Below are 11881 nucleotides of genomic sequence, written 5' to 3'. Positions count from 1 at the left end.
TCTAGGAGTTGGAGAGTATGTGGAAAAGGACAATTGGATAATCAAATCAGATGCCATGGTACAAGCATTAAATAACAAAGAAGATCTGTATATTAACTGAAGAAAATTTCATGAATTATCTACTAAATTTCAGGCACCATATGAGGCACTAAAAATTAAAATATATTTAATAATAAATTTAATATAATTTCTGAACAAGTCAGTTTCTGGGGTGAGACGGACAAGTAAACATACTGTAATAGAGCAGTTGGGTTGACGTACAGCAAATGATAAAATCAGGAGATGCTCCCGCTAAAATTCATCCATTTATAGCTACTGCTTTGCAACAGGGTGGAGAGCCGACTATATAAGAATCTCGAACCCTGCCTATATCCAATACTATGGTTCAGACACTGAGGTGTTATAGGGCAATGTGGAAGCAGGAAATAATATAAGATAAAGCCAAAAGGAAAGCAAGGGTCAGATCACAGACGTATGAAATAGTCAGCACTCCTAATTGGTAGGACTTGGTATTCAATGAGATGTGGCACTAAGAAAAAGTTGCAGTGAAAAATACCAATTCGGGTTTTCTAAAAAATATTTATTTATTTTTTGAGAGAGAGAGAGAGAGAGAGAGAGAGAGAGAGAAAGAGAAAACGAACAATTGGGGGAGGGGCAGAGAGAGACACACACACAGAATCTGAAGCAGGCTGTAGGCTCTGAGCTGTCAGCACAGAGCCCAGCACGGGACTCGAACTCATGGACAGCGAGATCATGACCTAAACCAAAGTTGGAGGCTTAACCGACTGAGCCACCCAGGTGCCCTGAAAAATGTCAATTTTTAAATTTGTTTTACTGAGAACATGATGGTGCCACCAGCTGAGAAAGGGAATGTATAATTAGGAGATAGTTTTTGGTAGGTATTTTTAAATATAGTGAATTTAAGATCTGAGGCTTTGCTGAGCAAGAATGAATTTGGCAGATACAACCCAACAGGAATCTGGATGTGGTTTTACCCAACCCATATTTGGGGAGGAATTTGGGCTGCAGAAAAACATCTAGAAGTTTTCAGCATATAATGACAGTTGGAAATAGGAGTGTGGATAATACTGTCCACTGAAAATTGTAACACGGAATTGTAAAAGTTAGAGTGATTAATGGGGCTTAGGACACAACTATTTGAGGGATACTAATAATAGGGAAATTAGTCATATTTTTCTTCCTTCCTTTCTATTCTATAGCCTATGAGATTCATTTTGCTTCTTGTAAATTCATTACTGGGTCAGAAAGTAGTTATAATAGTTCTGTGTGTGATGCTTGGAATCCAAAAGAGAAGAGGTTAAAGATATGGGGCTTATAGAAATGAAGAGAAGGCTAGTTTCTTCTCTAAGCTTTGCAAAAATGTCATTTCGATACTAGGTAAAACTAATTATGGACACACTCATGTACAAGTGCAGAAAGTCTCCTGTAAGATACAGTAGTATGTGAAACACGCACCGGTAAGTGGTAGATTTTCTGTCACATCTTCGTGTTCCTTTTGTGTGAGCTTGATTCCCAAGTTTTCCAGGACAGTGTCCAGGTTATTCACCTTGACTTTGCCTCCTTAGGAAACATACAGGAATGAAACATGAAAAAAAATGAGTTTAAAATATTAGAAATATATTTTTGAATGTGAATTGTTATCTGAATATATAGACTTTGTCATTATTACAATAAAAAACAAAAGAGAAAATGTACTTATGTGATTATTACTTTTCTGTATGAACTCCCATTTAACATGTCTAAGAGCATTAAATAATCAACAGAAAAATCAGAATTAGTAATTCTTCCTTTAAACCTTGAATAGAAGCCTGTATTATAAACAGCTCATGAAGGGATAGGCTACATGATTTGATTATAACCAATATTAGAGAGAATAGGAATGAGCTTTGATGATAGGACCTCATTAATTTATTAACTAGCTAATATTAAAACAGAGTGAAGATCATAAGGTAACCTTAAAAACAAGCAGAATCTTAGCACTTTTTTAGATAAAATTAATCATTTTAAAGTGAACACTTTAGTGGAATTTGGTACGTAGTCACAATGTTGTACAGATATCACTTCTAGTTCCAAAACATTTTCATCATCCCCAAAGGAGAGCCCATACATATTAAGTAGTCACTCCCTACTTCCCTCTCCACCCAGCCCCCCGCAACCCTAATCTACTTTTTGTTTCTATGGATTTGCCTTCGATCTTCCTTCATAACAAGTTTTCCTTACACAACTCCCTAAAAATTTGGTAATCCTTTTCTTCATAATTTGCTGTGTATGATTAGATTTTTTGGGTTGTGAGTATGGATTCCTAGAAAGATGTATTGAGACATTATAGCATAAAATATTATGATGATGAAAGTAACTAAGTAACTGGGGTGCCTAGGTGGCTCAGTCAGTTAAGCATCTGACTCTTGATTTCAGCTCAGGTCATGATCTCAGGGATGGTGAGTTCAAGCCCTGCGTCTGGCTCTGCACTGTCAGTGCAGGGCCTGCTTGGGATTCCCCTTCTCTCTCTTTCTCTCTGCACTCCCCCACTTACTATCTTTCTCTCTCAAAGTAAATAAATAAACTTAAAATAAAAGAAAGTAACTAAGTAATCTATACATAGGAAGCTAGACGGGACTCGCATCTAAATGATAAATGTGAACCTTGAAGATTTCAGATGTCTCTGCCTTTCTTATCAGGCTTTTAACCTACCCTTAGTGGATTTCACCCCATCCAACATTGCATTCTGAAATACGTTTCCAGCAGCTAGAGGAAAAGGAACAATTCATGTCAGAAGGGAAATGGTATGAACATTCACTTACTTACAACTTCAGTAAAACAACTGTAATTGAGTGGGAAATGTGTTCTGTCTCGGTATTAAATTTAAAAAGAAGTTATGGAAAAGAAAACTGTCTCAGTGTGACAAATATATGTATTTTCTGGCAAGTAGGCGACTGACAGCTGAGGGAAACACTATTATGTTGGAACAATCACACATCTTTCCTTTTTCGGTTGACTTCCCCTTTTATTTCTTTTCCTAGTCCCCTCCAGTTTCCTTCCTTTTCTTCCTTAGGATATAGGCTGATCAACTACCTGACACTCAGATGGCAAAGCTATGGCTGAAGGGTTTGGTAAACTGCAGACTAAATCCAAATGACAATGCCTTTTCCTAATCAATTTCAGGATTTTTCAGAAAGCCCTCGACAGGTAAAAATTTTAAATTGTTCACACGGGCCACAAAACCAAGTTCCCTGGAAAGTCTTTGTGGCTTCTGTATAGCTCACCATCCATTGGCAGAGTTTCCTGCAGCTTTTTAAGCTCCTCAGCTGTGAGCTCGATCCCCATGCTTCCCAGAACTCTCTCCAGATCACTGACATGAACTGACATTTTTCCTTTGAAAATACAAGAACATTAATGTCTGAGAATAATCATTCCATGAAATGGTGAAAAATTCATTCTCATTATAATGCATCCCCCCCATCTGAGGAAATGGAAGGGGAAAAGGAAACACGTTTACACAGAATTATGGGGAAGTCACATAATAGAACATAACCCCTTAGTGTTTACAAAAGGAAGGTCTTTTATTTCTGGGAACAAGTCTGCCCTGCTGAGAACAAATTTGTTTTACAATTGGCCAGCAAATTAAGATACTAGATGGAAAACATATAAATTCAGCTATCATTTATTGTATTTATTCTTGTCTCTGAATAATGTGGCTTTTTTCTACATAATGACAATAATTTGATCCTGTCAAAGCTTTACAGTGTAACTGGAATAAGTGTGCAATGCACAATATAATGATTCCACAACTCTAGACATTAATCGGTGCTCATGATAACAAATGAACTCTTAATCCCATCAACTTATTTCACTCATCCCCTCACCGCCTCCCTTCTGGCAACAATGTGGTCTCTATAGTTAAGAGTCTAGTTTTTTTTTTGGCTTGTGTTTCTGTTTTGTTTTGTTTTGTTTTTTTAAATTTTTTTTTAATGTTTATTCATTTGTGTAGAAAGAGAGAAATACAAAGCGTGAGTGGGGGAGGGGCAGAGAAAGAGAGGGAGACACAGAAGCTGAAGCAGCTCCAGGCTCAGAGCTGTCAGCACAGAGCCCAATGAGGGGCTCAAACTCATGAACCATGAGATCATGACCTGAGTCGAAGTCGGATGCTTAATTGACTGAGCCACCCAGGCGCCCCATTCGTTTGTTTCTTAAATTCCACATGAGTGAAATCAAACGGCATTTGTCTTTTTCTGACTGATTTATTTCACTTAGCATTGTACCCTCTAGATCTACTTAAAAGTAATTTCTTATTGAAAGATTGAGCGACATTGGCAAAAACAGCTGAGCAGTGAGTGGGTTGCTTCATGAAACTATCCTTCCACCGAAACACTAAATGAGTGAGAAAGAACTACCAGAATCAGTTGATTCTGGAACTGATTAGAACTGATTAGAACTCTGGAAAAGAGTCCAAGTTTGGTACATCAACCAAGTGAAAGCAGAATTGAGAAAAAGGTGACTTATAGTAAGAGAGCTTTGTGGCATTTTGACCCCCTTCCCCAAACTGTTTTTGATCATCCATCCCTGTGAGCAAAATATTTTCCAGGACAAAAGTGACAGTCTCTTATTTACCTGTAAAAGGTTTCATTCCATCCATATGCGTTCTCATTTCAACCTTCCCATGAACTGTAAGAAAATGGAAATCAAATACACAGTGGTATTCACGGAGAAATGCAAAACAGGAAGCACAATGGCATTCATTGGCTACTGAATTTTATCCCCCACCTATCCCAAGGAGCACAAAAGGACATGGAAAATAATCATTCTACTTGTTACAAAGGTGCCTGTTTTAACAACTGCTTTCATCCATTGTCATATGGCAAAACTCTAAAGGTGTGAGATTCAAAAGTCACCTTTTCTCATCAGACTTTATTTTTAGCTTTAGACTTTGGAAAACCAAAGATGATTTGGGCCACACCAGGGAAAACAAAATTTAAAACTGGGATCTTATTCACCACTGTTTCAACTGGACTTTTGAAATTATCTCTTTCTTTACTGAGATTCTAATTACTATTTCCTTTCATGTTCACTGACCCAGGCAGACCAGTTTACTCTTGATTTGCATGACGTATGATTTGCTTGAGGGCAATATTCATTTTGAGCTTAACTTCCCAACTCTAATGATGTGCATAGTTTTCATAGTAGACACCCAATTGAATTTCATACAAATTAATATTTAAAAAGACATTAATATGTTAAAGAACAGAAATATCTCACAAATAGATGATTTTTGAGATCTATATTTTGCCAAGAAAGAAAAACGACCTAAAAAACTGTCACTGTTGGTAAGTTACTTGAAAAATTCCTGATTTTAGATTGTAAGTAATAAATTATAGTATACAATATCTAAAAACCCCTATACGGTGGAAAATTTACAAATGAAGGTCCTGGATAACTCAAAAATATTTACTGAAGTATTAGAAGTACGCAGTGACTCTTAGCAGAAGCTGTGTGACACTTACATGTACACAATAACAAGTATTAGAACAGGGAGCAGGATAAATATACATGTATTCATTGGTTGCTAAATCTAGGCTAACGAGAATCTTCCTTGTTTTTCTTCTGGATCTTTTGAGGCAGAATACTCCAAAAGTTATTTCTGTAGTAAAACCATTTAGTGAGGTCAGGAAAGCATGAAGATACATGTCAGTTTTATGGGGCCACTGGAAATTCTCAGAAACAAAGATGATAACACCTATTGGGTGTAAAACTTGCTATTTAACTTGGGTCCTACTTCAACTGAATCTTGCCCTCTCCAGTAAATTCATATCTCCGTCCTGACAGACACAGTATGAGAAAAGCTTTGCCCTAAATGGGGTCTTTCTGTCCCAAATGATATAATTGGGGCTCTATGCTTGAGCCTTAATCTTTCACAAAACTTCTTTTTAAGCTCAATACTGATGGTAACTCTTCAGATGAGCAGATCACCAATAAGCAATAACTTAAAAATTTTAACTCTGGGGGTGCCTGGGTGGCTCGGTCGGTTACGCATCTGACTTCAGTTCAGGTCATAATCTCACGGTTCATGAGTTCAAGCCTGCATCAGGCTTGCTGCTGTCAGCACAGAGCCCACTTTGGATCCTCTGTCCACCCCCCTCTTTGTCCCAGCCCCCGCTTACGCTCTCTTCGTGTCTTTCAAAATAAATAAATTAACTTCAAAAAAATTCTAACTCTGACTTAAAGAAAAAAGGATTAATCATTCCACATGTCCATTTTATTTCATGTGTACTTTTTAATCTCACAATGATTTTCATTATGTTGGTTGATCTGAAATTATTATTTTAAAATAAGGAACAGAAATCAATGGCAATACCAGAGGATAGTTTCAAATAATAGCTATATTTCCACCCATAATTCTGCTTTTTTTAGCAATATTAAAAAAAATTCCACCATAATCTCAAATAGACAAAAAATAGTTTTCTATTATGAAAGCTGATTGTTCCATATCTAGTCTCATTCATGGATACACCATTGCAAGCAAAGAAAACAAGACAATGAAGACCACTTGCATGGTCCTTCTTGTATACTACTAGTGGTAAAAATTAGAGAATAAATTAAATGAATTAACAAAAATATTTTTAAGGGTACAGTGCTTATCTTACACAATGATGTGAATAAATGCGCCTTAATAAGATGAGCAAGTATTGATTCATCTAAGGTTATATGATAGTTAAGGAATGTTCCAGACAGATACTTCTTAGCCCTACTATAACGTTCTCAGGCTGATATTTAACATTTGCTTATTTAGCTTGAGAATTCTTTTAGCCCCAATTCAGAATGTACTAAACTTTAGACTTTGTCTCTAGCCCATCAAGGGAGATTAGAGCTTTGGGAACAGTCAGTCCTTGAACCATGGAATCCAGCTCAGAATGAGGGGATGTAAGCAGAGGCATAGGTGGGGGCCACTGAGCATTCAGGCATTCCACACATTCAGGCCTGAGTGGTTACTGTTCCTTTTCCCCTCAAGGGTATCTGGAAAACTTGGTCCTATTCCTTTGGTGCAGGAAATAGGTCCTACACTTCATATTCCTCCTTTATCACGCTTTTTTTTTTCTTTTAAGAGAGAGAGAGTGAGCGCGCGTGTGCACGAGAGAGACAGAGAGAGAGAGAGAGAGAGAGAGAGAGAGAGAGACAGTCCAAAGCAGGCCACACTCTGCACAGAGTTGGATGCAGGGCTCGATCCCACATCCCTGGGACCATGACATGGGCCGAAATCAAGAGTTGGACGCTCAACAGACTGAACCGCCCAAACGCCCTTATTCTGGCTTTCTACATGTCCTTGAAAATGGTGAGGCGAAGACAGAAATGCTATTTTAATAACCTCCCACTTAGGGGTACCTGGCTGGCTCAGGTGGTAAAGCATGCAACTCTTGATCTCAGGTTGTGAACTGAGCTCCACCCTGGGCCTAGAGCTTACTTAAAAGAAATTAAAAATAATTTCCCACTTTGGGCTCTGCTCTCTTTTCTCTATAATTTTTAAAAATTTTTTCTGTGTTAAAGCTTCTTCTATTTAATGCACCCCACTCCCTTCCCTCCACAGCAGGGTCTCTCTCTAATTTTGTTCAGTTCTAATAGTGGCCTTGGCCTTGGCCATACTCCAAGTGGAAATGAAGTTATTGAAAATGTCAAGGGGCAAAACATGTTTACTTTCAGTCTGAGTCATCTTTCATGTTTTCCGTCTTCTTAATGCCAAAGTAGAGTTTTCAGAGATTCTTTTATAGAAGCTCAGATTAACCAATTCTAACCAATTCAAACATATCTTAAATACTCACCGTCAGCTGGTAGATCACGTGTCAGATCATTAATTTCCTCTTCTGAAAGGTTCATCCCCATAGTTTGCAAAGGAGAATCCATTTTATCGACATCAATAATCTCTCCTTGTGAAAAAGTAAAGAATATGGGGAAAACTCACTGATTCCAAAATGTGACCACTCGCATTACTCACAGTGCATTAATGATTATCAGTCTCATGAGGAAAACAAGATGTAATATAGTCTATTCACATATATCAAGGGGGTCAATAAGGATGTTAGACTTCGAATAGAAATCTTCCAGGTGAATGAGCAATTTTCAAATCTTTCACAGCAAATGGTAAAATCAAACTGTGGCTGACAATGAGGGTTTTTTTTTTTTTTTTCCTGAACTCCCAGATTAGATGCCTCAACTCCCGACAAAAATCTATAATCAAGTTCTGTTTCCATTTATGTGGAGGACGATGTTATTCAGACCAACCTTCCTCTGGAAACTGAAATCTTGGATAAAATGTAAAAAGCATCTCCTCAAAAGTACTAAAGAGCTGATAAGAGAGTAAGTTACTAGTGCAAAGTCTCATCAAAAGTAGGAACCTAGGGAGGTAAGCAGAGCCCTGTTACTGTTTCTGTTCTAATGATACTTGCTCCATCTGGATTTGAACTGTCATGTTGATGACCTCATGGAGTGTGGGTGATTCTGTCCAAGTGCCCAGCAGCAGCAAAGGCAAGTATTCCTTAGGAACATGCTTCCATCCTTAGCCTCAAAGGTTTCTTTCTATAATTTTCCAAGGAAAATAGCTCACGCTCAAAAGAACCAAACACAGAACGAAACAAGTTACCTGAGAGACAATAAGCAGAAATAACGGGCAGCAGCAACATGCTCATAAAAACTTTAGATTTAGAAGTTATCAGGCACAAATTACAAAACTATTGTGCTTCCTATGTGTAAAGCAATGGAAAACAAGCTAAAAGTATCTGCATCTGCAGGAGATAGGAAACAATACAAAATGACCCAGGATAGCCGAAAAAGAGAAAAAAAAATGTTTAGAAATGAAAAGAAGGGGGAAAGAGGAGGAAGGAGGGAGGAAGGAAACAAGACAGCTGTATGGGAACATGAAGGGGACCTTGAACCACGTGGAACTCATCCTCTACCCACTAGTGAATCTAGGGCTGTGGGAAAGTCCTTTGGGACAATCCTCGGTTTAGTGCCAAGTAGAGGTGGTGTGTCTTTCCCGAGCTTCCTAGTGGGCAGCTCACGGTGTCTACGGGGCACTCTTACTGGTGCACACCGTGCATATGGCATTGTCTGCACCCATGGAGGCCGGAGCTACAGCCAAGTGGGTACATCACCACGTGGTTAAATCTTGACTCACAATAACGCGGATCTGTATTGAATGTGGAAGATTTCGATGTTAAAGTTGAAAGGCTAGTCAGTATTTCTATACCACAGAAAACAAGAAATAAGGGTGCATGATATGCTTTCATATTTCTTCATTATGTTGGGTTTTATTTTTTTATTTTTTTTAATTTTTTTTTTTTAACGTTTATTTATTTTTGAGACAGAGAGAGACAGAGCATGAATGGGGGAGGGTCAGAGAGAGGGAGACACAGAATTGAAACAGGCTCCGGGCTCTGAGCTGTCAGCACAGGGGCCCGATGCGGGGCTCGAACTCACGGACCGCGAGATCGTGACCTGAGCCGAAGTCGGCGCTCAACCGACTGAGCCACCCAGGCGCCCCTATGTTGGGATTTAAACTTGGCACAACAGTAAACACGTACATGTGATAAGTCCTCTCATAATATAAGTGGTTTTCAAACCCTAAGAAATCAATCTTCTCACCAGGAAATATGTCACACAGCAAGTGGAAAATGAAAGAAAAAAAACCAAGACAAATACACTCCTACTAAAAGTCACACAAAAAAGATGTTTCTATAAAGAACAGCCAGAACTGGGCGGGGTGGACAAGGGAGCGTGTGTGTGTGCGTGTGTGTGTGTGCGTACAAGGGCTGAGGAGTGAGGGGTTAGATCTACTCATAGCAAAAGATTATAAAGCTGTTATACTCAACACAATTTAGAGCATGAATAAGCAGACCAATAGAACAGAATGGAAATTCTCAAAATAGACAAGTGCACGTGGAAATCAAGTATATAGTTAGGATGGCATCTCAAATTCAAGGATGTGGTGACAGACTTTTAAATAAATGATTTGGGACAACTGTAGAGCCGTTTTCAAAAAGATAAACTAGATCTGTATTTCCCGATGGAATGCAATGTGAAATAAACGGTATTACTTATGAAGTATTCTTGTGAAAAAATGTTGAAGATGAAAATAACTAAGCCATCAGAGCTGACTCCTGGTTTATGAGGAATACGGACAACAGAGAAACAAGAGAGATGAGAAAACAGACAAAAACGGGTAAATTTAGTATATGGGAAATTTTTCTTTTTTTAGTATATAGAAATGCTACAAGACAATTGGCAACCCAGTTTCTTAAAAAAAAATCAGTGCCTAAAAAGAAAAGACGAAGAAGGTAGAGGAATAGCTGTAGAGTACATGAGATTTAAGTGTCATAATAGATGCAGTGTGTAAAGCTTGTTTGGTTCTTTATTTGAATAAGCTCACTGTAAAAAATATTTTAAAGAAGGGAAATTTAAAAATTAGCTGTATAATGGTATTGCAGTCATGTAAAAAAATCCATACTTTTAAGAAGATGTATACTGAAGTATATAAGGACTAAATGAAAATTTGCTTTGAAATATTTCAGTCAGAAATATAAAAAATAAATCAGAGGGGAGCCTGGGTGGCTCAGTCAGTTGAGCATTGGACTTCGGCTCAGGTCAGGATCTCGCGGTTTGTGAATTCAAGCCCCACGTCAGGCTCTGTGCTGACAGCTCAGAGCCTGGAGCCTGCTTTGGATTCTGTGTCTGCTTCTCTCTGCCCCTTCCCCGCTCATGCTCTGTCTCTGTCTGTCTCTCAAAAATGAATAAACGTTAAAATTTAAAAAATAAATAAATAAATAAGAAGCAAGTGAGATGAATCTTCATAACTGTTGAATCTAGGTTCATTCTATTATTCTTTATTCTTTATCATTCATTATATTATTCTTCCTACTTTGTATACATTTGGAAATGCTCATTATAGCCAAAAGGCAGAAAGAACCCAGATGCCCATCAAAGGATGAGTGAATAAACAAAACATATACACATACAACAGAATGTGTTATTAGGCAACAAAAAGGAATGAAATTGTATACCCATGTTCACAGAACATATTCACAATCACTAAAATGTGGAACCAACTCAAGTATCCACTGATGGATGAATGAACATATATACATATAGTAGAATATTATTCAGTCTTAAGAAGGAAGGAAATTTTGACATATGTTACAACCTGGATGAAACATGAGGACATTAGGGTAAGTAAAATAAACTAGTCACGAAAATAGACACTGCATGATTCCACTTATATAAAGTATTTAGATTAGTCAAAACCATACAGACAGAAAGTAGAATGGTGCTTGTCAGGGGCTCGTGGTAGGGGAGAATGGGAAGTGTTTGTTTAATGGATATAGAGGTTTTTTTTTTTTTAATTTTTTTTAACGTTTATTGATTTTTGAGACAGAGAGAGACAAAGCATGAACAGGGGAGGGGCAGAGAGAGAGGGAGACACAGAATCTGAAACAGGCTCCAGGCTCTGAGCTGTCAGCACAAAGCCCGACGCGGGGCTCGAACTCACGGACCGTGAGATCATGACCTGAGCCGAAGTCGGACGCCTAACTGACCAAGCCACCCAGGCATCCCTAATGGATACAGAGTTTTAATTTTACAAAATGAAAAGAATTCTGGAGACGGATGGTGGTAGTCATTGCACAAAAAATGTGAAGGTGCTTAATAACACTGAACTGGACACTTAAAAATGGTTAAGGTAATAAACTTTATGTTATGTGCCTTTTACCACCATAAATAAATTGGAAAAAAGGAAGAATCGAATATTGATACATGCTACAATATAGATGAACCTGAAACCATCATACTAAGTGAAAGAAGCTAATCATAAAGACTACATACT

This window comes from Panthera onca (genome assembly GCF_046562875.1).
Source record: "Panthera onca isolate mPanOnc1 chromosome E1 unlocalized genomic scaffold, mPanOnc1 haplotype 2 h2.Chr16_ul_4, whole genome shotgun sequence".
In the NCBI taxonomy this organism is placed as follows: domain Eukaryota; kingdom Metazoa; phylum Chordata; class Mammalia; order Carnivora; family Felidae; genus Panthera; species Panthera onca.
Note: the sequence above shows the minus strand (reverse complement) of the source record.